This window comes from Rhamphochromis longiceps, linkage group LG3, assembly GCF_057381845.1.
Source record: "Rhamphochromis longiceps isolate RC_006_pf linkage group LG3, R_longiceps_female_GT1.1, whole genome shotgun sequence".
Taxonomy (NCBI): domain Eukaryota; kingdom Metazoa; phylum Chordata; class Actinopteri; order Cichliformes; family Cichlidae; genus Rhamphochromis; species Rhamphochromis longiceps.
The window spans coordinates 66659795-66686455 of record NC_140559.1 but is presented as its reverse complement, the minus strand read 5'-3'; the positions used below and the strand labels follow the sequence as shown (position 1 = coordinate 66686455).

General features: G+C 58.7%; 11 non-coding genes and 2 pseudogenes across 11 annotated transcripts; all 13 read right to left on the bottom strand.

Annotated features, from left to right (window-relative positions):
* Positions 1-1191: 1191 nt before the first annotated feature.
* On the bottom strand, positions 1192-1310 carry LOC146676381 (5S ribosomal RNA). The gene has a single exon (XR_014911280.1). It is a non-coding gene; the product is annotated as a 5S ribosomal RNA (ribosomal RNA).
* A 1293-nt stretch (positions 1311-2603) lies between these two features.
* On the bottom strand, positions 2604-2722 carry LOC146676380 (5S ribosomal RNA). The gene has a single exon (XR_014910799.1). It is a non-coding gene; the product is annotated as a 5S ribosomal RNA (ribosomal RNA).
* A 2526-nt stretch (positions 2723-5248) lies between these two features.
* LOC146676379 (5S ribosomal RNA) lies at positions 5249-5367 on the bottom strand. The gene has a single exon (XR_014911279.1). It is a non-coding gene; the product is annotated as a 5S ribosomal RNA (ribosomal RNA).
* Positions 5368-6703: 1336 nt separating this feature from the next.
* Positions 6704-6822, bottom strand: LOC146676378 (5S ribosomal RNA). The gene has a single exon (XR_014910839.1). It is a non-coding gene; the product is annotated as a 5S ribosomal RNA (ribosomal RNA).
* A 2050-nt stretch (positions 6823-8872) lies between these two features.
* Positions 8873-8991, bottom strand: LOC146676377 (5S ribosomal RNA). The gene has a single exon (XR_014911278.1). It is a non-coding gene; the product is annotated as a 5S ribosomal RNA (ribosomal RNA).
* A 2048-nt stretch (positions 8992-11039) lies between these two features.
* Positions 11040-11158, bottom strand: LOC146676376 (5S ribosomal RNA). Its single transcript, XR_014911277.1, has one exon. It is a non-coding gene; the product is annotated as a 5S ribosomal RNA (ribosomal RNA).
* A 3240-nt stretch (positions 11159-14398) lies between these two features.
* LOC146676375 (5S ribosomal RNA) lies at positions 14399-14517 on the bottom strand. Its single transcript, XR_014910798.1, has one exon. It is a non-coding gene; the product is annotated as a 5S ribosomal RNA (ribosomal RNA).
* Positions 14518-16363: 1846 nt separating this feature from the next.
* LOC146676374 (5S ribosomal RNA) lies at positions 16364-16482 on the bottom strand. The gene has a single exon (XR_014911276.1). It is a non-coding gene; the product is annotated as a 5S ribosomal RNA (ribosomal RNA).
* A 2313-nt stretch (positions 16483-18795) lies between these two features.
* On the bottom strand, positions 18796-18914 carry LOC146676373 (5S ribosomal RNA). Its single transcript, XR_014911063.1, has one exon. It is a non-coding gene; the product is annotated as a 5S ribosomal RNA (ribosomal RNA).
* Positions 18915-20172: 1258 nt separating this feature from the next.
* On the bottom strand, positions 20173-20291 carry LOC146676372 (5S ribosomal RNA). The gene has a single exon (XR_014911275.1). It is a non-coding gene; the product is annotated as a 5S ribosomal RNA (ribosomal RNA).
* Positions 20292-22338: 2047 nt separating this feature from the next.
* Positions 22339-22457, bottom strand: LOC146676371 (5S ribosomal RNA). The gene has a single exon (XR_014911273.1). It is a non-coding gene; the product is annotated as a 5S ribosomal RNA (ribosomal RNA).
* Positions 22458-23638: 1181 nt separating this feature from the next.
* On the bottom strand, positions 23639-23757 carry LOC146676370 (5S ribosomal RNA; annotated as a pseudogene).
* A 1888-nt stretch (positions 23758-25645) lies between these two features.
* Positions 25646-25764, bottom strand: LOC146676369 (5S ribosomal RNA; annotated as a pseudogene).
* Positions 25765-26661: the final 897 nt, after the last annotated feature.

The following is a 26661-nucleotide window of genomic DNA, read 5'->3' as shown; positions in this document are numbered from 1 at the left end:
AGCCACAGACCCTGGTGTGGTGTAATTGGCCTCAATAGCAACTAATGCCCTGGTGTTGTGTAGGTGGCCTCAGCCAGCAGCCACAGGCCCTGGTGTGGTGTAAGTGGCCTCAGCCAGCAGCCACAGGCCCTGGTGTGGTGTAAGTGGCCTCAGCCAGAGCCACAGGCCCTGGTGTGGTGTAAGTGGCCTCAGCCAGTGCCACAGGCCCTGGTGTGGTGTAAGTGGCCTGAGCAAGAGCCACAGACCCTGGTGTGGTGTAATTGGCCTCAGCCAGCAGCCACAGGCCCTGGTGTGGTGTAAGTGGCCTCAGCCAGCAGCCACAGGCCCTGGTGTGGTGTAAGTGGCCTGAGCAAGAGCCACAGGCCCTGGTGTGGTGTAAGTGGCCTGAGCAAGAGCCACAGGCCCTGGTGTGGTGTAAGTGGCCTGAGCAAGAGCCACAGGCCCTGGTGTGGTGTAAGTGGCCTCAGCCAGCAGCCACAGGCCCTGGTGTGGTGTAAGTAGCCTCAGCCAGAAGCCACAGGCACTGGTGTGGTGTAAGTGGCCTCAGCCAGCAGCAAAAGGGCCCTGGTGTGGTGTAAGTCGCCTCAGCCAGCAGCCACAGGCCCTGGTGTGGTGTAGGTGGCCTCAGCCAGCAGCCACAGGCCCTGGTGTGGTGTAAGTGGCCTCAGCCAGTGCCACAGGCCCTGGTGTGGTGTAAGTGGCCTGAGCAAGAGCCACAGACCCTGGTGTGGTGTAATTGGCCTCAATAGCAACTAAGGCCCTGGTGTGGTGTATGTGGCCTCAGGCAGCAGCCACAGGCCCTGTTGTGATGTAACTTGCCTGAGCAAGAGCCATAGACCCTGGTGTGGTGTAATTGGCCTCAATAGCAACTAATGCCCTGGTGTGGTGTAGGTGGCCTCAGCCAGCAGCCACAGGCCCTGGTGTGGTGTAAGTGGCCTCAGCCAGCAGCCACAGGCCCTGGTGTGGTGTAAGTGGCCTCAGCCAGAGCCACAGGCCCTGATGTGGTGTAAGTGGCCCCAGCCGGTCACTCAGGCCCTGGTGAGTGTAGGTGGCATCAGCTAGCAGCACAAGACATTGGAAAAGAGCCAAAAGCAATGTCGTTAATGTGCCCTCATTAATGGGGAGCTGCTTTTGGTCTTTTAATACACCCCTTCTCTGGATCAAAAGCGGTTCAATGACATGAAAATGAAAGGCTTACAGCACCAGGTATTCCCAGGCAGTCTCCCATCCAAGTACTAACCAAGCCCAGCCCTGCTTAGCTTCCGAGATCAGACGAGGTCGGGCGTGCTCAGGGTGGTATGGCCGTAAGCTGCTGGCCCCAGCACAATGTCTCAATTTATGGATTCAAGTGATTAGGTGGCAAGTACCTGAAGTTACGAAGACAATCCTATAACCATACCTGCATGTTTGCATAATACCCTAACCCAAAGGCTCAGTTTGGCATTTATCCAACAGCACAGGCCCTGGATTGTTGAAGATGGCCTCAAGAACCAGCACAGGACCTGGTGTGTTTTACATGGCCACAGCAAGCAGCACAGGGCCTGGTTTGGTGAAGATGGCCTCAGCAAGCAGCCACAGGCCCTGGTTTGGTGTAAGTGGCCTCAGCCAGCAGCCACTGGCCCTGGTGTGGTGTAAGTGGCCTCAGCCAGCAGCCACAGGCCCTGGTGTGGTCTAAGTGGCCTCAGCCAGTGCCACAGGCCCTGGTGTGGTGTAAGTGGCCTGAGCAAGAGCCACAGGCCCTGGTGTGGTGTAAGTGGCCTCAGCCAGCAGCCACAGGCCCTGGTGTGGTGTAAGTGGCCTGAGCAAGTGCCACAGGCCCTGGTGTGGTGTAAGTGGCCTAAGCCAGAGCCACAGGCCCTGGTGTGGTGTAAGTGGCCTCAATAGCAAATAAGGCCCTGGTGTGGTGTAAGTGGCCTGAGCAAGAACCACAGGGCCTGGTTTGGTGAAGATGGCCTCGGCCAGAAGCGCAGGGCCTGGTGTGATGTGAGTGGCCTGAGCAAGAGCCACAGGCCCTGGTGTGGTGTAAGTGGCCTCAGCCAGCAGCCACAGGCCCTGGTGTGGTGTAAGTCGCCTCAGCCAGAATCCACAGCCACTGGTGTGGTGTAAGTGGCCTCAGCCAGCAGCCACAGGCCCTGGTGTGGTGTAAGTGGCCTCAGCCAGTGCCACAGGCCCTGGTGTGGTGTAAGTGGCCTGAGCAAGAGCCACAGACCCTGGTGTGGTGTAATTGGCCTCAGCCAGCAGCCACAGACCCTGGTGTGGTGTAATTGGCCTCAATAGCAACTAATGCCCTGGTGTGGTGTAGGTGGCCTCAGCCAGCAGCCACAGGCCCTGGTGTGGTGTAAGTGGCCTCAGCCAGCAGCCACAGGCCCTGGTGTGGTGTAAGTGGCCTCAGCCAGAGCCACAGGCCCTGATGTGGTGTAAGTGGCCCCAGCCGGTCACTCAGGCCCTTGTGTGGTGTAGGTTGCATCAGCTAGCAGCACAAGACATTGGAAAACAGCCAAAAGCAGTGTCGTTAATGTGCCCTCATTAATGGGCAGCTGCTTTTGGTCTTTTAATACACCCCTTCTCTGGATCAAAAGCGGTTCAATGACATGAAAATGAAAGGCTTACAGCACCAGGTATTCCCAGGCAGTCTCCCATCCAAGTACTAACCAAGCCCAGCCCTGCTTAGCTTCCGAGATCAGACGAGGTCAGGCGTGCTCAGGGTGGTATGGCCGTAAGCTGCTGGCTCCAGCACAATGTCTCAATTTATGGATTCAAGTGATTAGGTGGCAAGTACCTGAAGTTACGAAGACAATCCTATAACCATACCTGCATGTTTGCATAATACCCTAACCCAAAGGCTCAGTTTGGCATTTATCCAACAGCACAGGCCCTGGATTGTTGAAGATGGCCTCAGGAACCAGCACAGGGCCTGGTGTGTTGTAAATGGCCACAGCAAGCAGCACAGGGCCTGGTTTGGTGAAGATGGCCTCGGCCAGAAGCGCAGGGCCTGGTGTGATGTGAGTGGCCTGAGCAAGAGCAACAGGCCTTGGTGTGGTGTAAGTGGCCTCAGCCAGCAGCCACAGGCCCTGGTGTGGTGTAAGTCGCCTCAGCCAGAAGCCACAGGCACTGGTGTGGTGTAAGTGGCCTCAGCCAGCAGCAAAAGGGCCCTGGTGTGGTGTAAGTGGCCTCAGCCAGCAGCCACAGGCCCTGGTGTGGTGTAGGTGGCCTCAGCCAGCAGCCACAGGCCCTGGTGTGGTGTAAGTGGCCTCAGCCAGCAGCCACAGGCCCTGGTGTGGTGTAAGTGGCCTCAGCCAGCAGCCACAGGCCCTGGTGTGGTCTAAGTGGCCTCAGCCAGTGCCACAGGCCCTGGTGTGGTGTAAGTGGCCTGAGCAAGAGCCACAGGCCCTGGTGTGGTGTAAGTGGCCTCAGCCAGCAGCCACAGGCCCTGGTGTGGTCTAAGTGGCCTCAGTCAGTGCCACAGGCCCTGGTGTGGTGTAAGTGGCCTGAGCAAGAGCCACAGGCCCTGGTGTGGTGAAGATGGCCTTGGCCAGCAGCAAAAGGGCCCTGGTGTGGTCTAAGTGGCCTCAGCCAGCAGCCACAGGCCCTGGTGTGGTGTAGGTGGCCTCAGCCAGCAGCCACAGGCCCTGGTGTGGTGTAAGTGGCCTCAGCCAGCAGCCACAGGCCCTGGTGTGGTGTAAGTGGCCTCAGCCAGCAGCCACAGGCCCTGGTGTGGTGTAAGTGGCCTCAGCCAGTGCCACAGGCCCTGGTGTGGTGTAAGTGGCCTGAGCAAGAGCCACAGACCCTGGTGTGGTGTAATTGGCCTCAGCCAGCAGCCACAGGCCCTGGTGTGGTGTAAGTCGCCTCAGCCAGAAGCCACAGGCACTGGTGTGGTGTAAGTGGCCTCAGCCAGCAGCAAAAGGGCCCTGGTGTGGTGTAGGTGGCCTCAGCCAGCAGCCACAGGCCCTGGTGTGGTGTAAGTGGCCTCAGCCAGCAGCCACAGGCCCTGGTGTGGTGTAAGTGGCCTCAGCCAGCAGCCACAGGCCCTGGTGTGGTGTAAGTGGCCTCAGCCAGTGCCACAGGCCCTGGTGTGGTGTAAGTGGCCTGAGCAAGAGCCACAGGCCCTGGTGTGGTGTAAGTGGCCTGAGCAAGAGCCACAGACCCTGGTGTGGTGTAATTGGCCTCAATAGCAACTAATGCCCTGGTGTTGTGTAGGTGGCCTCAGCCAGCAGCCACAGGCCCTGGTGTGGTGTAAGTGGCCTCAGCCAGCAGCCACAGGCCCTGGTGTGGTGTAAGTGGCCTCAGCCAGAGCCACAGGCTCTGGTGTGGTGTAAGTGGCCTCAGCCAGTGCCACAGGCCCTGGTGTGGTGTAAGTGGCCTGAGCAAGAGCCACAGACCCTGGTGTGGTGTAATTGGCCTCAGCCAGCAGCCACAGGCCCTGGTGTGGTGTAAGTGGCCTCAGCCAGCAGCCACAGGCCCTGGTGTGGTGTAAGTGGCCTGAGCAAGAGCCACAGGCCCTGGTGTGGTGTAAGTGGCCTGAGCAAGAGCCACAGGCCCTGGTGTGGTGTAAGTGGCCTGAGCAAGAGCCACAGGCCCTGGTGTGGTGTAAGTGGCCTCAGCCAGCAGCCACAGGCCCTGGTGTGGTGTAAGTAGCCTCAGCCAGAAGCCACAGGCACTGGTGTGGTGTAAGTGGCCTCAGCCAGCAGCAAAAGGGCCCTGGTGTGGTGTAAGTGGCCTCAGCCAGCAGCCACAGGCCCTGGTGTGGTGTAGGTGGCCTCAGCCAGCAGCCACAGGCCCTGGTGTGGTGTAAGTGGCCTCAGCCAGTGCCACAGGCCCTGGTGTGGTGTAAGTGGCCTGAGCAAGAGCCACAGGCCCTGGTGTGGTGTAAGTGGCCTGAGCAAGAGCCACAGACCCTGGTGTGGTGTAATTGGCCTCAATAGCAACTAATGCCCAGGTGTGGTGTAGGTGGCCTCAGCCAGCAGCCACAGGCCCTGGTGTGGTGTAAGTGGCCTCAGCCAGCAGCCACAGGCCCTGGTGTGGTGTAAGTGGCCTCAGCCAGAGCCACAGGCCCTGATGTGGTGTAAGTGGCCCCAGCCGGTCACTCAGGCCCTTGTGTGGTGTAGGTTGCATCAGCTAGCAGCACAAGACATTGGAAAAGAGCCAAAAGCAGTGTCGTTAATGTGCCCTCATTAATGGGCAGCTGCTTTTGGTCTTTTAATACACCCCTTCTCTGGATCAAAAGCGGTTCAATGACATGAAAATGAAAGGCTTACAGCACCAGGTATTCCCAGGCAGTCTCCCATCCAAGTACTAACCAAGCCCAGCCCTGCTTAGCTTCCGAGATCAGACGAGGTCGGGCGTGCTCAGGGTGGTATGGCCGTAAGCTGCTGGCTCCAGCACAATGTCTCAATTTATGGATTCAAGTGATTAGGTGGCAAGTACCTGAAGTTACGAAGACAATCCTATAACCATACCTGCATGTTTGCATAATACCCTAACCCAAAGGCTCAGTTTGGCATTTATCCAACAGCACAGGCCCTGGATTGTTGAAGATGGCCTCAGGAACCAGCACAGGGCCTGGTGTGTTGTACATGGCCACAGCAAGCAGCACAGGGCCTGGTTTGGTGAAGATGGCCTCGGCCAGAAGCGCAGGGCCTGGTGTGATGTGAGTGGCCTGAGCAAGAGCAACAGGCCTTGGTGTGGTGTAAGTGGCCTCAGCCAGCAGCCACAGGCCCTGGTGTGGTGTAAGTCGCCTCAGCCAGAAGCCACAGGCACTGGTGTGGTGTAAGTGGCCTCAGCCAGCAGCAAAAGGGCCCTGGTGTGGTGTAAGTGGCCTCAGCCAGCAGCCACAGGCCCTGGTGTGGTGTAGGTGGCCTCAGCCAGCAGCCACAGGCCCTGGTGTGGTGTAAGTGGCCTCAGCCAGCAGCCACAGGCCCTGGTGTGGTGTAAGTGGCCTCAGCCAGCAGCCACAGGCCCTGGTGTGGTGTAAGTGGCCTCAGCCAGTGCCACAGGCCCTGGTGTGGTGTAAGTGGCCTGAGCAAGAGCCACAGACCCTGGTGTGGTGTAATTGGCCTCAGCCAGCAGCCACAGGCCCTGGTGTGGTGTAAGTCGCCTCAGCCAGCAGCCACAGGCCCTGGTGTGGTGTAGGTGGCCTCAGCCAGCAGCCACAGGCCCTGGTGTGGTGTAAGTGGCCTCAGCCAGTGACACAGGCCCTGGTGTGGTGTAAGTGGCCTGAGCAAGAGCCACAGACCCTGGTGTGGTGTAATTGGCCTCAATAGCAACTAAGGCCCTGGTGTGGTGTATGTGGCCTCAGGCAGCAGCCACAGGCCCTGTTGTGATGTAACTTGCCTGAGCAAGAGCCACAGACCCTGGTGTGGTGTAATTGGCCTCAATAGCAACTAATGCCCTGGTGTGGTGTAGGTGGCCTCAGCCAGCAGCCACAGGCCCTGGTGTGGTGTAAGTGGCCTCAGCCAGCAGCCACAGGCCCTGGTGTGGTGTAAGTGGCCTCAGCCAGAGCCACAGGCCCTGATGTGGTGTAAGTGGCCCCAGCCGGTCACTCAGGCCCTTGTGTGGTGTAGGTTGCATCAGCTAGCAGCACAAGACATTGGAAAAGAGCCAAAAGCAATGTCGTTAATGTGCCCTCATTAATGGGCAGATGCTTTTGGTCTTTTAATACACCCCTTCTCTGGATCAAAAGCGGTTCAATGACATGAAAATGAAAGGCTTACAGCACCAGGTATTCCTAGGCAGTCTCCCATCCAAGTACTAACCAAGCCCAGCCCTGCTTAGCTTCCGAGATCAGACGAGGTCGGGCGTGCTCAGGGTGGTATGGCCGTAAGCTGCTGGCCCCAGCACAATGTCTCAATTTATGGATTCAAGTGATTAGGTGGCAAGTACCTGAAGTTACGAAGACAATCCTATAACCATACCTGCATGTTTGCATAATACCCTAACCCAAAGGCTCAGTTTGGCATTTATCCAACAGCACAGGCCCTGGATTGTTGAAGATGGCCTCAAGAACCAGCACAGGACCTGGTGTGTTTTACATGGCCACAGCAAGCAGCACAGGGCCTGGTTTGGTGAAGATGGCCTCAGCAAGCAGCCACAGGCCCTGGTTTGGTGTAAGTGGCCTCAGCCAGCAGCCACAGGCCCTGGTGTGGTGTAAGTGGCCTCAGCCAGCAGCCACAGGCCCTGGTGTGGTCTAAGTGGCCTCAGCCAGTGCCACAGGCCCTGGTGTGGTGTAAGTGGCCTGAGCAAGAGCCACAGGCCCTGGTGTGGTGTAAGTGGCCTCAGCCAGCAGCCACAGGCCCTGGTGTGGTGTAAGTGGCCTGAGCAAGTGCCACAGGCCCTGGTGTGGTGTAAGTGGCCTAAGCCAGAGCCACAGGCCCTGGTGTGGTGTAAGTGGCCTCAATAGCAAATAAGGCCCTGGTGTGGTGTAAGTGGCCTGAGCAAGAACCACAGGGCCTGGTTTGGTGAAGATGGCCTCGGCCAGAAGCGCAGGGCCTGGTGTGATGTGAGTGGCCTGAGCAAGAGCCACAGGCCCTGGTGTGGTGTAAGTGGCCTCAGCCAGCAGCCACAGGCCCTGGTGTGGTGTAAGTCGCCTCAGCCAGAATCCACAGCCACTGGTGTGGTGTAAGTGGCCTCAGCCAGCAGCCACAGGCCCTGGTGTGGTGTAAGTGGCCTCAGCCAGTGCCACAGGCCCTGGTGTGGTGTAAGTGGCCTGAGCAAGAGCCACAGACCCTGGTGTGGTGTAATTGGCCTCAGCCAGCAGCCACAGGCCCTGGTGTGGTGTAAGTGGCCTCAGCCAGAAGCCACAGGCACTGGTGTGGTGTAAGTGGCCTCAGCCAGCAGCCACAGGCCCTGGTGTGGTGTAAGTCGCCTCAGCCAGAAGCCACAGGCACTGGTGTGGTGTAAGTGGCCTCAGCCAGCAGCAAAAGGGCCCTGGTGTGGTGTAAGTGGCCTCAGCCAGCAGCCACAGGCCCTGGTGTGGTGTAGGTGGCCTCAGCCAGCAGCCACAGGCCCTGGTGTGGTGTAAGTGGCCTCAGCCAGCAGCCACAGGCCCTGGTGTGGTGTAAGTGGCCTCAGCCAGTGCCACAGGCCCTGGTGTGGTGTAAGTGGCCTGAGCAAGAGCCACAGACCCTGGTGTGGTGTAATTGGCCTCAGCCAGCAGCCACAGGCCCTGGTGTGGTGTAAGTCGCCTCAGCCAGAAGCCACAGGCACTGGTGTGGTGTAAGTGGCCTCAGCCAGCAGCAAAAGGGCCCTGGTGTGGTTTAAGTCGCCTCAGCCAGCAGCCACAGGCCCTGGTGTGGTGTAGGTGGCCTCAGCCAGCAGCCACAGGCCCTGGTGTGGTGTAAGTGGCCTCAGCCAGCAGCCACAGGCCCTGGTGTGGTGTAAGTGGCCTCAGCCAGCAGCCACAGGCCCTGGTGTGGTGTAAGTGCCCTCAGCCAGTGCCACAGGCCCTGGTGTGGTGTAAGTGGCCTGAGCAAGAGCCAGAGGCCCTGGTGTGGTGTAACTTGCCTGAGCAAGAGCCACAGACCCTGGTGTGGTGTAATTGGCCTCAATAGCAACTAATGCCCTGGTGTGGTGTAGGTGGCCTCAGCCAGCAGCCACAGGCCCTGGTGTGGTGTAAGTGGCCTCAGCCAGCAGCCACAGGCCCTGGTGTGGTGTAAGTGGCCTCAGCCAGAGCCACAGGCCCTGATGTGGTGTAAGTGGCCCCAGCCGGTCACTCAGGCCCTTGTGTGGTGTAGGTTGCATCAGCTAGCAGCACAAGACATTGGAAAAGAGCCAAAAGCAGTGTCGTTAATGTGCCCTCATTAATGGGCAGCTGCTTTTGGTCTTTTAATACACCCCTTCTCTGGATCAAAAGCGGTTCAATGACATGAAAATGAAAGGCTTACAGCACCAGGTATTCCCAGGCAGTCTCCCATCCAAGTACTAACCAAGCCCAGCCCTGCTTAGCTTCCGAGATCAGACGAGGTCGGGCGTGCTCAGGGTGGTATGGCCGTAAGCTGCTGGCTCCAGCACAATGTCTCAATTTATGGATTCAAGTGATTAGGTGGCAAGTACCTGAAGTTACGAAGACAATCCTATAACCATACCTGCATGTTTGCATAATACCCTAACCCAAAGGCTCAGTTTGGCATTTATCCAACAGCACAGGCCCTGGATTGTTGAAGATGGCCTCAGGAACCAGCACAGGGCCTGGTGTGTTGTACATGGCCACAGCAAGCAGCACAGGGCCTGGTTTGGTGAAGATGGCCTCGGCCAGAAGCGCAGGGCCTGGTGTGATGTGAGTGGCCTGAGCAAGAGCAACAGGCCTTGGTGTGGTGTAAGTGGCCTCAGCCAGCAGCCACAGGCCCTGGTGTGGTCTAAGTGGCCTCAGCCAGTGCCACAGGCCCTGGTGTGGTGTAAGTGGCCTGAGCAAGAGCCACAGGCCCTGGTGTGGTGTAAGTGGCCTCAGCCAGCAGCCACAGGCCCTGGTGTGGTGTAAGTGGCCTGAGCAAGTGCCACAGGCCCTGGTGTGGTGTAAGTGGCCTAAGCCAGAGCCACAGGCCCTGGTGTGGTGTAAGTGGCCTCAATAGCAAATAAGGCCCTGGTGTGGTGTAAGTGGCCTGAGCAAGAACCACAGGGCCTGGTTTGGTGAAGATGGCCTCGGCCAGAAGCGCAGGGCCTGGTGTGATGTGAGTGGCCTGAGCAAGAGCCACAGGCCCTGGTGTGGTGTAAGTGGCCTCAGCCAGCAGCCACAGGCCCTGGTGTGGTGTAAGTCGCCTCAGCCAGAATCCACAGCCACTGGTGTGGTGTAAGTGGCCTCAGCCAGCAGCCACAGGCCCTGGTGTGGTGTAAGTGGCCTCAGCCAGTGCCACAGGCCCTGGTGTGGTGTAAGTGGCCTGAGCAAGAGCCACAGACCCTGGTGTGGTGTAATTGGCCTCAGCCAGCAGCCACAGGCCCTGGTGTGGTGTAAGTGGCCTCAGCCAGAAGCCACAGGCACTGGTGTGGTGTAAGTGGCCTCAGCCAGCAGCCACAGGCCCTGGTGTGGTGTAAGTCGCCTCAGCCAGAAGCCACAGGCACTGGTGTGGTGTAAGTGGCCTCAGCCAGCAGCAAAAGGGCCCTGGTGTGGTGTAAGTGGCCTCAGCCAGCAGCCACAGGCCCTGGTGTGGTGTAGGTGGCCTCAGCCAGCAGCCACAGGCCCTGGTGTGGTGTAAGTGGCCTCAGCCAGCAGCCACAGGCCCTGGTGTGGTGTAAGTGGCCTCAGCCAGTGCCACAGGCCCTGGTGTGGTGTAAGTGGCCTGAGCAAGAGCCACAGACCCTGGTGTGGTGTAATTGGCCTCAGCCAGCAGCCACAGGCCCTGGTGTGGTGTAAGTCGCCTCAGCCAGAAGCCACAGGCACTGGTGTGGTGTAAGTGGCCTCAGCCAGCAGCAAAAGGGCCCTGGTGTGGTTTAAGTCGCCTCAGCCAGCAGCCACAGGCCCTGGTGTGGTGTAGGTGGCCTCAGCCAGCAGCCACAGGCCCTGGTGTGGTGTAAGTGGCCTCAGCCAGCAGCCACAGGCCCTGGTGTGGTGTAAGTGGCCTCAGCCAGCAGCCACAGGCCCTGGTGTGGTGTAAGTGCCCTCAGCCAGTGCCACAGGCCCTGGTGTGGTGTAAGTGGCCTGAGCAAGAGCCAGAGGCCCTGGTGTGGTGTAACTTGCCTGAGCAAGAGCCACAGACCCTGGTGTGGTGTAATTGGCCTCAATAGCAACTAATGCCCTGGTGTGGTGTAGGTGGCCTCAGCCAGCAGCCACAGGCCCTGGTGTGGTGTAAGTGGCCTCAGCCAGCAGCCACAGGCCCTGGTGTGGTGTAAGTGGCCTCAGCCAGAGCCACAGGCCCTGATGTGGTGTAAGTGGCCCCAGCCGGTCACTCAGGCCCTTGTGTGGTGTAGGTTGCATCAGCTAGCAGCACAAGACATTGGAAAAGAGCCAAAAGCAGTGTCGTTAATGTGCCCTCATTAATGGGCAGCTGCTTTTGGTCTTTTAATACACCCCTTCTCTGGATCAAAAGCGGTTCAATGACATGAAAATGAAAGGCTTACAGCACCAGGTATTCCCAGGCAGTCTCCCATCCAAGTACTAACCAAGCCCAGCCCTGCTTAGCTTCCGAGATCAGACGAGGTCGGGCGTGCTCAGGGTGGTATGGCCGTAAGCTGCTGGCTCCAGCACAATGTCTCAATTTATGGATTCAAGTGATTAGGTGGCAAGTACCTGAAGTTACGAAGACAATCCTATAACCATACCTGCATGTTTGCATAATACCCTAACCCAAAGGCTCAGTTTGGCATTTATCCAACAGCACAGGCCCTGGATTGTTGAAGATGGCCTCAGGAACCAGCACAGGGCCTGGTGTGTTGTACATGGCCACAGCAAGCAGCACAGGGCCTGGTTTGGTGAAGATGGCCTCGGCCAGAAGCGCAGGGCCTGGTGTGATGTGAGTGGCCTGAGCAAGAGCAACAGGCCTTGGTGTGGTGTAAGTGGCCTCAGCCAGCAGCCACAGGCCCTGGTGTGGTGTAAGTCGCCTCAGCCAGAAGCCACAGGCACTGGTGTGGTGTAAGTGGCCTCAGCCAGCAGCAAAAGGGCCCTGGTGTGGTGTAAGTGGCCTCAGCCAGCAGCCACAGGCCCTGGTGTGGTGTAGGTGGCCTCAGCCAGCAGCCACAGGCCCTGGTGTGGTGTAAGTGGCCTCAGCCAGCAGCCACAGGCCCTGGTGTGGTGTAAGTGGCCTCAGCCAGCAGCCACAGGCCCTGGTGTGGTGTAAGTGGCCTCAGCCAGTGCCACAGGCCCTGGTGTGGTGTAAGTGGCCTGAGCAAGAGCCACAGACCCTGGTGTGGTGTAATTGGCCTCAGCCAGCAGCCACAGGCCCTGGTGTGGTGTAAGTCGCCTCAGCTAGAAGACACAGGCACTGGTGTGGTGTAAGTGGCCTCAGCCAGCAGCAAAAGGGCCCTGGTGTGGTGTAAGTGGCCTCAGCCAGCAGCCACAGGCCCTGGTGTGGTGTAGGTGGCCTCAGCCAGCAGCCACAGGCCCTGGTGTGGTGTAAGTGGCCTCAGCCAGCAGCCACAGGCCCTGGTGTGGTGTAAGTGGCCTCAGCCAGCAGCCACAGGCCCTGGTGTGGTGTAAGTGGCCTCAGCCAGTGCCACAGGCCCTGGTGTGGTGTAAGTGGCCTGAGCAAGAGCCACAGACCCTGGTGTGGTGTAATTGGCCTCAGCCAGCAGCCACAGGCCCTGGTGTGGTGTAAGTCGCCTCAGCTAGAAGACACAGGCACTGGTGTGGTGTAAGTGGCCTCAGCCAGCAGCAAAAGGGCCCTGGTGTGGTGTAAGTCGCCTCAGCCAGCAGCCACAGGCCCTGGTGTGGTGTAGGTGGCCTCAGCCAGCAGCCACACGCCCTGGTGTGGTGTAAGTGGCCTCAGCCAGCAGCCACAGGCCCTGGTGTGGTGTAAGTGGCCTCAGCCAGCAGCCACAGGCCCTGGTGTGGTGTAAGTGGCCTGAGCAAGAGCCACAGGCCCTGGTGTGGTGTAAGTGGCCTGAGCAAGAGCCACAGACCCTGGTGTGGTGTAATTGGCCTCAATAGCAACTAATGCCCTGGTGTGGTGTATGTGGCCTCAGGCAGCAGCCACAGGTCCTGTTGTGATGTAACTTGCCTGAGCAAGAGCCACAGACCCTGGTGTGGTGTAATTGGCCTCAATAGCAACTAATGCCCTGGTGTGGTGTAGGTGGCCTCAGCCAGCAGCCACAGGCCCTGGTGTGGTGTAAGTGGCCTCAGCCAGCAGCCACAGGCCCTGGTGTGGTGTAAGTGGCCTCAGCCAGTGCCACAGGCCCTGGTGTGGTGTAAGTGGCCTGAGCAAGAGCCACAGACCCTGGTGTGGTGTAATTGGCCTCAGCCAGCAGCCACAGGCCCTGGTGTGGTGTAAGTCGCCTCAGCCAGAAGCCACAGGCACTGGTGTGGTGTAAGTGGCCTCAGCCAGCAGCAAAAGGGCCCTGGTGTGGTGTAGGTGGCCTCAGCCAGCAGCCACAGGCCCTGGTGTGGTGTAAGTGGCCTCAGCCAGCAGCCACAGGCCCTGGTGTGGTGTAAGTGGCCTCAGCCAGCAGCCACAGGCCCTGGTGTGGTGTAAGTGGCCTCAGCCAGTGCCACAGGCCCTGGTGTGGTGTAAGTGGCCTGAGCAAGAGCCACAGGCCCTGGTGTGGTGTAAGTGGCCTGAGCAAGAGCCACAGACCCTGGTGTGGTGTAATTGGCCTCAATAGCAACTAATGCCCTGGTGTTGTGTAGGTGGCCTCAGCCAGCAGCCACAGGCCCTGGTGTGGTGTAAGTGGCCTCAGCCAGCAGCCACAGGCCCTGGTGTGGTGTAAGTGGCCTCAGCCAGAGCCACAGGCCCTGGTGTGGTGTAAGTGGCCTCAGCCAGTGCCACAGGCCCTGGTGTGGTGTAAGTGGCCTGAGCAAGAGCCACAGACCCTGGTGTGGTGTAATTGGCCTCAGCCAGCAGCCACAGGCCCTGGTGTGGTGTAAGTGGCCTCAGCCAGCAGCCACAGGCCCTGGTGTGTTGTGTAAGTGGCCTGAGCAAGAGCCACAGGCCCTGGTGTGGTGTAAGTGGCCTGAGCAAGAGCCACAGGCCCTGGTGTGGTGTAAGTGGCCTGAGCAAGAGCCACAGGCCCTGGTGTGGTGTAAGTGGCCTCAGCCAGCAGCCACAGGCCCTGGTGTGGTGTAAGTAGCCTCAGCCAGAAGCCACAGGCACTGGTGTGGTGTAAGTGGCCTCAGCCAGCAGCAAAAGGGCCCTGGTGTGGTGTAAGTCGCCTCAGCCAGCAGCCACAGGCCCTGGTGTGGTGTAGGTGGCCTCAGCCAGCAGCCACAGGCCCTGGTGTGGTGTAAGTGGCCTCAGCCAGTGCCACAGGCCCTGGTGTGGTGTAAGTGGCCTGAGCAAGAGCCACAGACCCTGGTGTGGTGTAATTGGCCTCAATAGCAACTAAGGCCCTGGTGTGGTGTATGTGGCCTCAGGCAGCAGCCACAGGCCCTGTTGTGATGTAACTTGCCTGAGCAAGAGCCACAGACCCTGGTGTGGTGTAATTGGCCTCAATAGCAACTAATGCCCTGGTGTGGTGTAGGTGGCCTCAGCCAGCAGCCACAGGCCCTGGTGTGGTGTAAGTGGCCTCAGCCAGCAGCCACAGGCCCTGGTGTGGTGTAAGTGGCCTCAGCCAGAGCCACAGGCCCTGATGTGGTGTAAGTGGCCCCAGCCGGTCACTCAGGCCCTGGTGTGGTGTAGGTGGCATCAGCTAGCAGCACAAGACATTGGAAAAGAGCCAAAAGCAATGTCGTTAATGTGCCCTCATTAATGGGGAGCTGCTTTTGGTCTTTTAATACACCCCTTCTCTGGATCAAAAGCGGTTCAATGACATGAAAATGAAAGGCTTACAGCACCAGGTATTCCCAGGCAGTCTCCCATCCAAGTACTAACCAAGCCCAGCCCTGCTTAGCTTCCGAGATCAGACGAGGTCAGGCGTGCTCAGGGTGGTATGGCCGTAAGCTGCTGGCCCCAGCACAATGTCTCAATTTATGGATTCAAGTGATTAGGTGGCAAGTACCTGAAGTTACGAAGACAATCCTATAACCATACCTGCATGTTTGCATAATACCCTAACCCAAAGGCTCAGTTTGGCATTTATCCAACAGCACAGGCCCTGGATTGTTGAAGATGGCCTCAAGAACCAGCACAGGACCTGGTGTGTTTTACATGGCCACAGCAAGCAGCACAGGGCCTGGTTTGGTGAAGATGGCCTCAGCAAGCAGCCACAGGCCCTGGTTTGGTGTAAGTGGCCTCAGCCAGCAGCCACTGGCCCTGGTGTGGTGTAAGTGGCCTCAGCCAGCAGCCACAGGCCCTGGTGTGGTCTAAGTGGCCTCAGCCAGTGCCACAGGCCCTGGTGTGGTGTAAGTGGCCTGAGCAAGAGCCACAGGCCCTGGTGTGGTGTAAGTGGCCTCAGCCAGCAGCCACAGGCCCTGGTGTGGTGTAAGTGGCCTGAGCAAGTGCCACAGGCCCTGGTGTGGTGTAAGTGGCCTAAGCCAGAGCCACAGGCCCTGGTGTGGTGTAAGTGGCCTCAATAGCAAATAAGGCCCTGGTGTGGTGTAAGTGGCCTGAGCAAGAACCACAGGGCCTGGTTTGGTGAAGATGGCCTCGGCCAGAAGCGCAGGGCCTGGTGTGATGTGAGTGGCCTGAGCAAGAGCCACAGGCCCTGGTGTGGTGTAAGTGGCCTCAGCCAGCAGCCACAGGCCCTGGTGTGGTGTAAGTCGCCTCAGCCAGAATCCACAGCCACTGGTGTGGTGTAAGTGGCCTCAGCCAGCAGCCACAGGCCCTGGTGTGGTGTAAGTGGCCTCAGCCAGCAGCCACAGGCCCTGGTGTGGTGTAAGTCGCCTCAGCCAGAATCCACAGCCACTGGTGTGGTGTAAGTGGCCTCAGCCAGCAGCCACAGGCCCTGGTGTGGTGTAAGTGGCCTCAGCCAGTGCCACAGGCCCTGGTGTGGTGTAAGTGGCCTGAGCAAGAACCACAGGGCCTGGTTTGGTGAAGATGGCCTCGGCCAGAAGCGCAGGGCCTGGTGTGATGTGAGTGGCCTGAGCAAGAGCCACAGGCCCTGGTGTGGTGTAAGTGGCCTCAGCCAGCAGCCACAGGCCCTGGTGTGGTGTAAGTCGCCTCAGCCAGAATCCACAGCCACTGGTGTGGTGTAAGTGGCCTCAGCCAGCAGCCACAGGCCCTGGTGTGGTGTAAGTGGCCTCAGCCAGTGCCACAGGCCCTGGTGTGGTGTAAGTGGCCTGAGCAAGAGCCACAGACCCTGGTGTGGTGTAATTGGCCTCAGCCAGCAGCCACAGACCCTGGTGTGGTGTAATTGGCCTCAATAGCAACTAATGCCCTGGTGTGGTGTAGGTGGCCTCAGCCAGCAGCCACAGGCCCTGGTGTGGTGTAAGTGGCCTCAGCCAGCAGCCACAGGCCCTGGTGTGGTGTAAGTGGCCTCAGCCAGAGCCACAGGCCCTGATGTGGTGTAAGTGGCCTCAATAGCAACTAAGGCCCTGGAGTGGTGTAAGTGGCTTCAGCCAGCAGCCACAGGCTCTGTTGTGGTGTAACTGGCCTCAGCCAGCAGCCACAGGCCCTGGTGTGGTGTAAGTGGCCTCAGCCAGAGCCACAGGCCCTGATGTGGTGTAAGTGGCCCCAGCCGGTCACTCAGGCCCTGGTGTGGTGTAGGTGGCATCAGCTAGCAGCACAAGACATTGGAAAAGAGCCAAAAGCAGTGTCGTTAATGTGCCCTCATTAATGGGCAGCTGCTTTTGGTCTTTTAATACACCCCTTCTCTGGATCAAAAGCGGTTCAATGACATGAAAATGAAAGGCTTACAGCACCAGGTATTCCCAGGCAGTCTCCCATCCAAGTACTAACCAAGCCCAGCCCTGCTTAGCTTCCGAGATCAGACGAGGTCGGGCGTGCTCAGGGTGGTATGGCCGTAAGCTGCTGGCTCCAGCACAATGTCTCAATTTATGGATTCAAGTGATTAGGTGGCAAGTACCTGAAGTTACGAAGACAATCCTATAACCATACCTGCATGTTTGCATAATACGCTAACCCAAAGGCTCAGTTTGGCATTTATCCAACAGCACAGGCCCTGGATTGTTGAAGATGGCCTCAGGAACCAGCACAGGGCCTGGTGTGTTGTACATGGCCACAGCAAGCAGCACAGGGCCTGGTTTGGTGAAGATGGCCTCGGCCAGAAGCGCAGGGCCTGGTGTGAAGTGAGTGGCCTGAGCAAGAGCAACAGGCCTTGGTGTGGTGTAAGTGGCCTCAGCCAGCAGCCACAGGCCCTGGTGTGGTGTAAGTGGCCTCAGCCAGAAGCCACAGGCACTGGTGTGGTGTAAGTGGCCTCAGCCAGCAGCAAAAGGGCCCTGGTGTGGTGTAAGTGGCCTCAGCCAGCAGCCACAGGCCCTGGTGTGGTGTAGGTGGCCTCAGCCAGCAGCCACAGGCCCTGGTGTGGTGTAAGTGGCCTCAGCCAGCAGCCACAGGCCCTGGTGTGGTGTAAGTGGCCTCAGCCAGCAGCCACAGGCCCTGGTGTGGTGTAAGTGGCCTCAGCCTGTGCCACAGGCCCTGGTGTGGTGTAAGTGGCCTGAGCAAGAGCCACAGACCCTGGTGTGGTGTAATTGGCCTCAGCCAGCAGCCACAGGCCCCGGTGTGGTGTAAGTGGCCTGAGCCAGAAGCCACAGGCACTGGTGTGGTGTAAGTGGCCTCAGCCAGCAGCAAAAGGGCCCTGGTGTGGTGTAAGTCGCCTCAGCCAGCAGCCACAGGCCCTGGTGTGGTGTAAGTCGCCTCAGCCAGCAGCCACAGGCCCTGGTGTGGTGTACCTGGCCTCAGCCAGCAGCCACAGGCCCTGGTGTGGTGTAAGTGGCCTCAGCCAGCAGCCACAGGCCCTGGTGTGGTGTAAGTGGCCTCAGCCAGCAGCCACAGGCCCTGGTGTGGTCTAAGTGGCCTCAGCCAGTGCCACAGGCCCTGGTGTGCTGTAAGTGGCCTGAGCAAGAGCCACAGGCCCTGGTGTGGTGTAAGTGGCCTCAGCCAGTGCCACAGGCCCTGGTGTGGTGTAAGTGGCCTGAGCAAGAGCCACAGGCCCTGGTGTGGTGTAAGTGGAATCAGCCAGCAGCCAAAGGCCCTGGTGTGGTGTAAGTGGCCTCAGCCAGAGCCACAGGCCCTGGTGTGGTGTAACTGGCCTCAATAGCATATAAGGCCCTGGTGTGGTGTAAGTGGCCTCAGCCAGTGCCACAGGCCCTGGTGTGGTGTAAGTGGCCTGAGCAAGAGCCACAGACCCTGGTGTGGTGTAATTGGCCTCAATAGCAACTAAGGCCCTGGTGTGGTGTATGTGGCCTCAGGCAGCAGCCACAGGCCCTGTTGTGATGTAACTTGCCTGAGAAAGAGCCACAGACCCTGGTGTGGTGTAATTGGCCTCAATAGCAACTAATGCCCTGGTGTGGTGTAGGTGGCCTCAGCCAGCAGCCACAGGCCCTGGTGTGGTGTAAGTGGCCTCAGCCAGCAGCCACAGGCCCTGGTGTGGTGTAAGTGGCCTGAGCAAGAGCCACAGGCCCTGGTGTGGTGTAAGTGGCCTCAGCCAGCAGCCACAGGCCCTGGTGTGGTGTAAGTGGCCTGAGCAAGTGCCACAGGCCCTGGTGTGGTGTAAGTGGCCTAAGCCAGAGCCACAGGCTCTGGTGTGGTGTAAGTGGCCTCAATAGCAAATAAGGCCCTGGTGTGGTGTAAGTGGCCTGAGCAAGAACCACAGGGCCTGGTTTGGTGAAGATGGCCTCGGCCAGAAGCGCAGGGCCTGGTGTGATGTGAGTGGCCTGAGCAAGAGCCACAGGCCCTGGTGTGGTGTAAGTGGCCTGAGCAAGAGCCACAGGCCCTGGTGTGGTGTAAGTGGCCTCAGCCAGAATCCACAGACCCTGGTGTGGTGTAATTGGCCTCAATAGCAACTAATGCCCTGGTGTGGTGTAGGTGGCCTCAGCCAGCAGCCACAGGCCCTGGTGTGGTGTAAGTGGCCTCAGCCAGCAGCCACAGGCCCTGGTGTGGTGTAAGTGGCCTCAGCCAGAGCCACAGGCCCTGATGTGGTGTAAGTGGCCCCAGCCGGTCACTCAGGCCCTTGTGTGGTGTAGGTTGCATCAGCTAGCAGCACAAGACATTGGAAAAGAGCCAAAAGCAGTGTCGTTAATGTGCCCTCATTAATGGGCAGCTGCTTTTGGTCTTTTAATACACCCCTTCTCTGGATCAAAAGCGGTTCAATGACATGAAAGGCTTACAGCACCAGGTATTCCCAGGTAGTCTCCCATTCAAGTACTAACCAAGCCCAGCCCTGCTTAACTTCCGAGATCAGACGAGGTCGGGCGTGCTCAGGGTGGTATGGCCGTAAGCTGCTGGCTCCAGCACAATTTCTCAATTTATGGATTCAAGTGATTAGGTGGCAAGTACCTGAAGTTACGAAGACAATCCTATAACCATACCTGCATGTTTGCATAATACCCTAACACAAAGGCTCAGTTTGGCATTTATCCAACAGCACAGGCCCTGGATTGTTGAAGATGGCCTCAGGAACCAGCACAGGGCCTGGTGTGTTGTACATGGCCACAGCAAGCAGCACAGGGCCTGGTTTGGTGAAGATGGCCTCGGCCAGAAGCGCAGGGCCTGGTGTGATGTGAGTGGCCTGAGCAAGAGCCACAGGCCTTGGTGTGGTGTAAGTGGCCTCAGCCAGCAGCCACAGGCCCTGGTGTGGTGTAAGTCGCCTCAGCCAGAAGCCACAGGCACTGGTGTGGTGTAAGTGGCCTCAGCCAGCAGCAAAAGGGCCCTGGTGTGGTGTAAGTGGCCTCAGCCAGCAGCCACAGGCCCTGGTGTGGTGTAGGTGGCCTCAGCCAGCAGCCACAGGCCCTGGTGTGGTGTAAGTGGCCTCAGCCAGCAGCCACAGGCCCTGGTGTGGTGTAAGTGGCCTCAGCCAGTGCCACAGGCCCTGGTGTGGTGTAAGTGGCCTGAGCAAGAGCCAGAGGCCCTGGTGTGGTGTAAGTGGCCTCAGCCAGCAGCCACAGGCCCTGGTGTGGTGTAGGTGGCCTCAGCCAGCAGCCACAGGCCCTGGTGTGGTGTAAGTGGCCTCAGCCAGCAGCCACAGGCCCTGGTGTGGTGTAAGTGGCCTCAGCCAGTGCCACAGGCCCTGGTGTGGTGTAAGTGGCCTGAGCAAGAGCCACAGACCCTGGTGTGGTGTAATTGGCCTCAGCCAGCAGCCACAGACCCTGGTGTGGTGTAATTGGCCTCAATAGCAACTAATGCCCTGGTGTGGTGTAGGTGGCCTCAGCCAGCAGCCACAGGCCCTGGTGTGGTGTAAGTGGCCTCAGCCAGAGCCACAGGCCCTGATGTGGTGTAAGTGGCCTCAGCCAGCAGCCACAGGCCCTGGTGTGGTGTAAGTGGCCTCAGCCAGAGCCACAGGCCCTGATGTGGTGTAAGTGGCCCCAGCCGGTCACTCAGGCCCTTGTGTGGTGTAGGTTGCATCAGCTAGCAGCACAAGACATTGGAAAAGAGCCAAAAGCAGTGTCGTTAATGTGCCCTCATTAATGGGCAGCTGCTTTTGGTCTTTTAATACACCCCTTCTCTGGATCAAAAGCGGTTCAATGACATGAAAATGAAAGGCTTACAGCACCAGGTATTCCCAGGCAGTCTCCCATCCAAGTACTAACCAAGCCCAGCCCTGCTTAGCTTCCGAGATCAGACGAGGTCGGGCGTGCTCAGGGTGGTATGGCCGTAAGCTGCTGGCTCCAGCACAATGTCTCAATTTATGGATTCAAGTGATTAGGTGGCAAGTACCTGAAGTTACGAAGACAATCCTATAACCATACCTGCATGTTTGCATAATACCCTAACCCAAAGGCTCAGTTTGGCATTTATCCAACAGCACAGGCCCTGGATTGTTGAAGATGGCCTCAGGAACCAGCACAGGGCCTGGTGTGTTGTACATGGCCACAGCAAGCAGCACAGGGCCTGGTTTGGTGAAGATGGCCTCGGCCAGAAGCGCAGGGCCTGGTTTGGTGTAAGTGGCCTCAGCCAGCAGCCACAGGCCCTGGTGTGGTCTAAGTGGCCTCAGTCAGTGCCACAGGCCCTGGTGTGGTGTAAGTGGCCTGAGCAAGAGCCACAGGCCCTGGTGTGGTGAAGATGGCCTTGGCCAGCAGCAAAAGGGCCCTGGTGTGGTCTAAGTGGCCTCAGCCAGCAGCCACAGGCCCTGGTGTGGTGTAGGTGGCCTCAGCCAGCAGCCACAGGCCCTGGTGTGGTGTAAGTGGCCTCAGCCAGCAGCCACAGGCCCTGGTGTGGTGTAAGTGGCCTCAGCCAGCAGCCACAGGCCCTGGTGTGGTGTAAGTGGCCTCAGCCAGTGCCACAGGCCCTGGTGTGGTGTAAGTGGCCTGAGCAAGAGCCACAGACCCTGGTGTGGTGTAATTGGCCTCAGCCAGCAGCCACAGGCCCTGGTGTGGTGTAAGTCGCCTCAGCCAGAAGCCACAGGCACTGGTGTGGTGTAAGTGGCCTCAGCCAGCAGCAAAAGGGCCCTGGTGTGGTGTAGGTGGCCTCAGCCAGCAGCCACAGGCCCTGGTGTGGTGTAAGTGGCCTCAGCCAGCAGCCACAGGCCCTGGTGTGGTGTAAGTGGCCTCAGCCAGCAGCCACAGGCCCTGGTGTGGTGTAAGTGGCCTCAGCCAGTGCCACAGGCCCTGGTGTGGTGTAAGTGGCCTGAGCAAGAGCCACAGGCCCTGGTGTGGTGTAAGTGGCCTGAGCAAGAGCCACAGACCCTGGTGTGGTGTAATTGGCCTCAATAGCAACTAATGCCCTGGTGTTGTGTAGGTGGCCTCAGCCAGCAGCCACAGGCCCTGGTGTGGTGTAAGTGGCCTCAGCCAGCAGCCACAGGCCCTGGTGTGGTGTAAGTGGCCTCAGCCAGAGCCACAGGCCCTGGTGTGGTGTAAGTGGCCTCAGCCAGTGCCACAGGCCCTGGTGTGGTGTAAGTGGCCTGAGCAAGAGCCACAGACCCTGGTGTGGTGTAAGTGGCCTCAGCCAGCAGCCACAGGCCCTGGTGTGGTGTAAGTCGCCTCAGCCAGAATCCACAGCCACTGGTGTGGTGTAAGTGGCCTCAGCCAGTGCCACAGGCCCTGGTGTGGTGTAAGTGGCCTGAGCAAGAACCACAGGGCCTGGTTTGGTGAAGATGGCCTCGGCCAGAAGCGCAGGGCCTGGTGTGATGTGAGTGGCCTGAGCAAGAGCCACAGGCCCTGGTGTGGTGTAAGTGGCCTCAGCCAGCAGCCACAGGCCCTGGTGTGGTGTAAGTCGCCTCAGCCAGAATCCACAGCCACTGGTGTGGTGTAAGTGGCCTCAGCCAGTGCCACAGGCCCTGGTGTGGTGTAAGTGGCCTGAGCAAGAGCCACAGACCCTGGTGTGGTGTAATTGGCCTCAGCCAGCAGCCACAGACCCTGGTGTGGTGTAATTGGCCTCAATAGCAACTAATGCCCTGGTGTGGTGTAGGTGGCCTCAGCCAGCAGCCACAGGCCCTGGTGTGGTGTAAGTGGCCTCAGCCAGCAGCCACAGGCCCTGGTGTGGTGTAAGTGGCCTCAGCCAGAGCCACAGGCCCTGATGTGGTGTAAGTGGCCCCAGCCGGTCACTCAGGCCCTTGTGTGGTGTAGGTTGCATCAGCTAGCAGCACAAGACATTGGAAAAGAGCCAAAAGCAGTGTCGTTAATGTGCCCTCATTAATGGGCAGCTGCTTTTGGTCTTTTAATACACCCCTTCTCTGGATCAAAAGCGGTTCAATGACATGAAAATGAAAGGCTTACAGCACCAGGTATTCCCAGGCAGTCTCCCATCCAAGTACTAACCAAGCCCAGCCCTGCTTAGCTTCCGAGATCAGACGAGGTCGGGCGTGCTCAGGGTGGTATGGCCGTAAGCTGCTGGCTCCAGCACAATGTCTCAATTTATGGATTCAAGTGATTAGGTGGCAAGTACCTGAAGTTACGAAGACAATCCTATAACCATACCTGCATGTTTGCATAATACCCTAACCCAAAGGCTCAGTTTGGCATTTATCCAACAGCACAGGCCCTGGATTGTTGAAGATGGCCTCAGGAACCAGCACAGGGCCTGGTGTGTTGTACATGGCCACAGCAAGCAGCACAGGGCCTGGTTTGGTGAAGATGGCCTCGGCCAGAAGCGCAGGGCCTGGTGTGATGTGAGTGGCCTGAGCAAGAGCAACAGGCCTTGGTGTGGTGTAAGTGGCCTCAACCAGCAGCCACAGGCCCTGGTGTGGTGTAAGTCGCCTCAGCCAGAAGCCACAGGCACTGGTGTGGTGTAAGTGGCCTCAGCCAGCAGCAAAAGGGCCCTGGTGTGGTGTAAGTGGCCTCAGCCAGCAGCCACAGGCCCTGGTGTGGTGTAGGTGGCCTCAGCCAGCAGCCACAGGCCCTGGTGTGGTGTAAGTGGCCTCAGCCAGCAGCCACAGGCCCTGGTGTGGTGTAAGTGGCCTCAGCCAGCAGCCACAGGCCCTGGTGTGGTGTAAGTGGCCTCAGCCAGCAGCAAAAGGGCCCTGGTGTGGTGTAAGTGGCCTCAGCCAGCAGCCACAGGCCCTGGTGTGGTGTAGGTGGCCTCAGCCAGCAGCCACAGGCCCTGGTGTGGTGTAAGTGGCCTCAGCCAGTGCCACAGGCCCTGGTGTGGTGTAAGTGGCCTGAGCAAGAGCCACAGGCCCTGGTGTGGTGTAAGTGGCCTGAGCAAGAGCCACAGACCCTGGTGTGGTGTAATTGGCCTCAATAGCAACTAATGCCCAGGTGTGGTGTAGGTGGCCTCAGCCAGCAGCCACAGGCCCTGGTGTGGTGTAAGTGGCCTCAGCCAGCAGCCACAGGCCCTGGTGTGGTGTAAGTGGCCTCAGCCAGAGCCACAGGCCCTGATGTGGTGTAAGTGGCCCCAGCCGGTCACTCAGGCCCTTGTGTGGTGTAGGTTGCATCAGCTAGCAGCACAAGACATTGGAAAAGAGCCAAAAGCAGTGTCGTTAATGTGCCCTCATTAATGGGCAGCTGCTTTTGGTCTTTTAATACACCCCTTCTCTGGATCAAAAGCGGTTCAATGACATGAAAATGAAAGGCTTACAGCACCAGGTATTCCCAGGCAGTCTCCCATCCAAGTACTAACCAAGCCCAGCCCTGCTTAGCTTCTGAGATCAGACGAGGTCGGGCGTGCTCAGGGTGGTATGGCCGTAAGCTGCTGGCTCCAGCACAATGTCTCAATTTATGGATTCAAGTGATTAGGTGGCAAGTACCTGAAGTTACGAAGACAATCCTATAACCATACCTGCATGTTTGCATAATACCCTAACCCAAAGGCTCAGTTTGGCATTTATCCAACAGCACAGGCCCTGGATTGTGGAAGATGGCCTCAGGAACCAGCACAGGGCCTGGTGTGTTGTACATGGCCACAGCAAGCAGCACAGGGCCTGGTTTGGTGAAGATGGCCTCGGCCAGAAGCGCAGGGCCTGGTGTGATGTGAGTGGCCTGAGCAAGAGCAACAGGCCTTGGTGTGGTGTAAGTGGCCTCAGCCAGCAGCCACAGGCCCTGGTGTGGTGTAAGTCGCCTCAGCCAGAAGCCACAGGCACTGGTGTGGTGTAAGTGGCCTCAGCCAGCAGCAAAAGGGCCCTGGTGTGGTGTAAGTGGCCTCAGCCAGCAGCCACAGGCCCTGGTGTGGTGTAGGTGGCCTCAGCCAGCAGCCACAGGCCCTGGTGTGGTGTAAGTGGCCTCAGCCAGCAGCCACAGGCACTGGTGTGGTGTAAGTGGCCTCAGCCAGCAGCAAAAGGGCCCTGGTGTGGTGTAAGTGGCCTCAGCCAGCAGCCACAGGCCCTGGTGTGGTGTAGGTGGCCTCAGCCAGCAGCCACAGGCCCTGGTGTGGTGTAAGTGGCCTGAGCAAGAGCCACAGGCCCTGGTGTGGTGTAAGTGGCCTCAGCCAGCAGCCACAGGCCCTGGTGTGGTGTAAGTGGCCTGAGCAAGTGCCACAGGCCCTGGTGTGGTGTAAGTGGCCTAAGCCAGAGCCACAGGCCCTGGTGTGGTGTAAGTGGCCTCAATAGCAAATAAGGCCCTGGTGTGGTGTAAGTGGCCTGAGCAAGAACCACAGGGCCTGGTTTGGTGAAGATGGCCTCGGCCAGAAGCGCAGGGCCTGGTGTGATGTGAGTGGCCTGAGCAAGAGCCACAGGCCCTGGTGTGGTGTAAGTGGCCTCAGCCAGCAGCCACAGGCCCTGGTGTGGTGTAAGTCGCCTCAGCCAGAATCCACAGCCACTGGTGTGGTGTAAGTGGCCTCAGCCAGCAGCCACAGGCCCTGGTGTGGTGTAAGTGGCCTCAGCCAGTGCCACAGGCCCTGGTGTGGTGTAAGTGGCCTGAGCAAGAGCCACAGACCCTGGTGTGGTGTAATTGGCCTCAGCCAGCAGCCACAGGCCCTGGTGTGGTGTAAGTGGCCTCAGCCAGCAGCCACAGGCCCTGGTGTGGTGTAAGTGGCCTCAGCCAGCAGCCACAGGCCCTGGTGTGGTGTAAGTGGCCTCAGCCAGCAGCAAAAGGGCCCTGGTGTGGTGTAAGTGGCCTCAATAGCAAATAAGGCCCTGGTGTGGTGTAAGTGGCCTGAGCAAGAACCACAGGGCCTGGTTTGGTGAAGATGGCCTCGGCCAGAAGCGCAGGGCCTGGTGTGATGTGAGTGGCCTGAGCAAGAGCCACAGCCACTGGTGTGGTGTAAGTGGCCTCAGCCAGTGCCACAGGCCCTGGTGTGGTGTAAGTGGCCTGAGCAAGAGCCACAGACCCTGGTGTGGTGTAATTGGCCTCAGCCAGCAGCCACAGACCCTGGTGTGGTGTAATTGGCCTCAATAGCAACTAATGCCCTGGTGTGGTGTAGGTGGCCTCAGCCAGAGCCACAGGCCCTGATGTGGTGTAAGTGGCCCCAGCCGGTCACTCAGGCCCTTGTGTGGTGTAGGTTGCATCAGCTAGCAGCACAAGACATTGGAAAAGAGCCAAAAGCAATGTCGTTAATGTGCCCTCATTAATGGGCAGCTGCTTTTGGTCTTTTAATACACCCCTTCTCTGGATCAAAAGCGGTTCAATGACATGAAAATGAAAGGCTTACAGCACCAGGTAGTCCCAGGCAGTCTCCCATCCAAGTACTAACCAAGCCCAGCCCTGCTTAGCTTCCGAGATCAGACGAGGTCGGGCGTGCTCAGGGTGGTATGGCCGTAAGCTGCTGGCCCCAGCACAATGTCTCAATTTATGGATTCAAGTGATTAGGTGGCAAGTACCTGAAGTTACGAAGACAATCCTATAACCATACCTGCATGTTTGCATAATACCCTAACCCAAAGGCTCAGTTTAGCATTTATCCAACAGCACAGGCCCTGGGTTGTTGAAGATGGCCTCAGGAACCAGCACAGGGCCTGGTGTGTTGTACATGGCCACAGCAAGCAGCACAGGGCCTGGTTTGGTGAAGATGGCCTCGGCCAGAAGCACAGGCCCTGGTGTGGTGTAAGTGGCCTGAGCAAGAGCCACAGACCCTGATGTGGTGTAATTGGCCTCAATAGCAACTAAGGCCCTGGTGTGGTGTAGGTGGCCTCAGCCAGCAGCCACAGGCCCTGGTTTGGTGTAAGTGGCCTCAGCCAGCAGCCACAGGCCCTGGTGTGGTCTAAGTGGCCTCAGTCAGTGCCACAGGCCCTGGTGTGGTGTAAGTGGCCTGAGCAAGAGCCACAGGCCCTGGTGTGGTGTAAGTGGCCTCAGCCAGCAGCCACAGGCCCTGGTGTGGTGTAAGTGGCCTGAGCAAGTGCCACAGGCCCTGGTGTGGTGTAAGTGGCCTAAGCCAGAGCCACAGGCCCTGGTGTGGTGTAAGTGGCCTCAATACCAAATAAGGCCCTGGTGTGGTGTAAGTGGCCTGAGCAAGAACCACAGGGCCTGGTTTGGTGAAGATGGCCTTGGCCAGCAGCAAAAGGGCCCTGGTGTGGTCTAAGTGGCCTCAGCCAGCAGCCACAGGCCCTGGTGTGGTGTAGGTGGCCTCAGCCAGCAGCCACAGGCCCTGGTGTGGTGTAAGTGGCCTCAGCCAGCAGCCACAGGCCCTGGTGTGGTGTAAGTGGCCTCAGCCAGCAGCCACA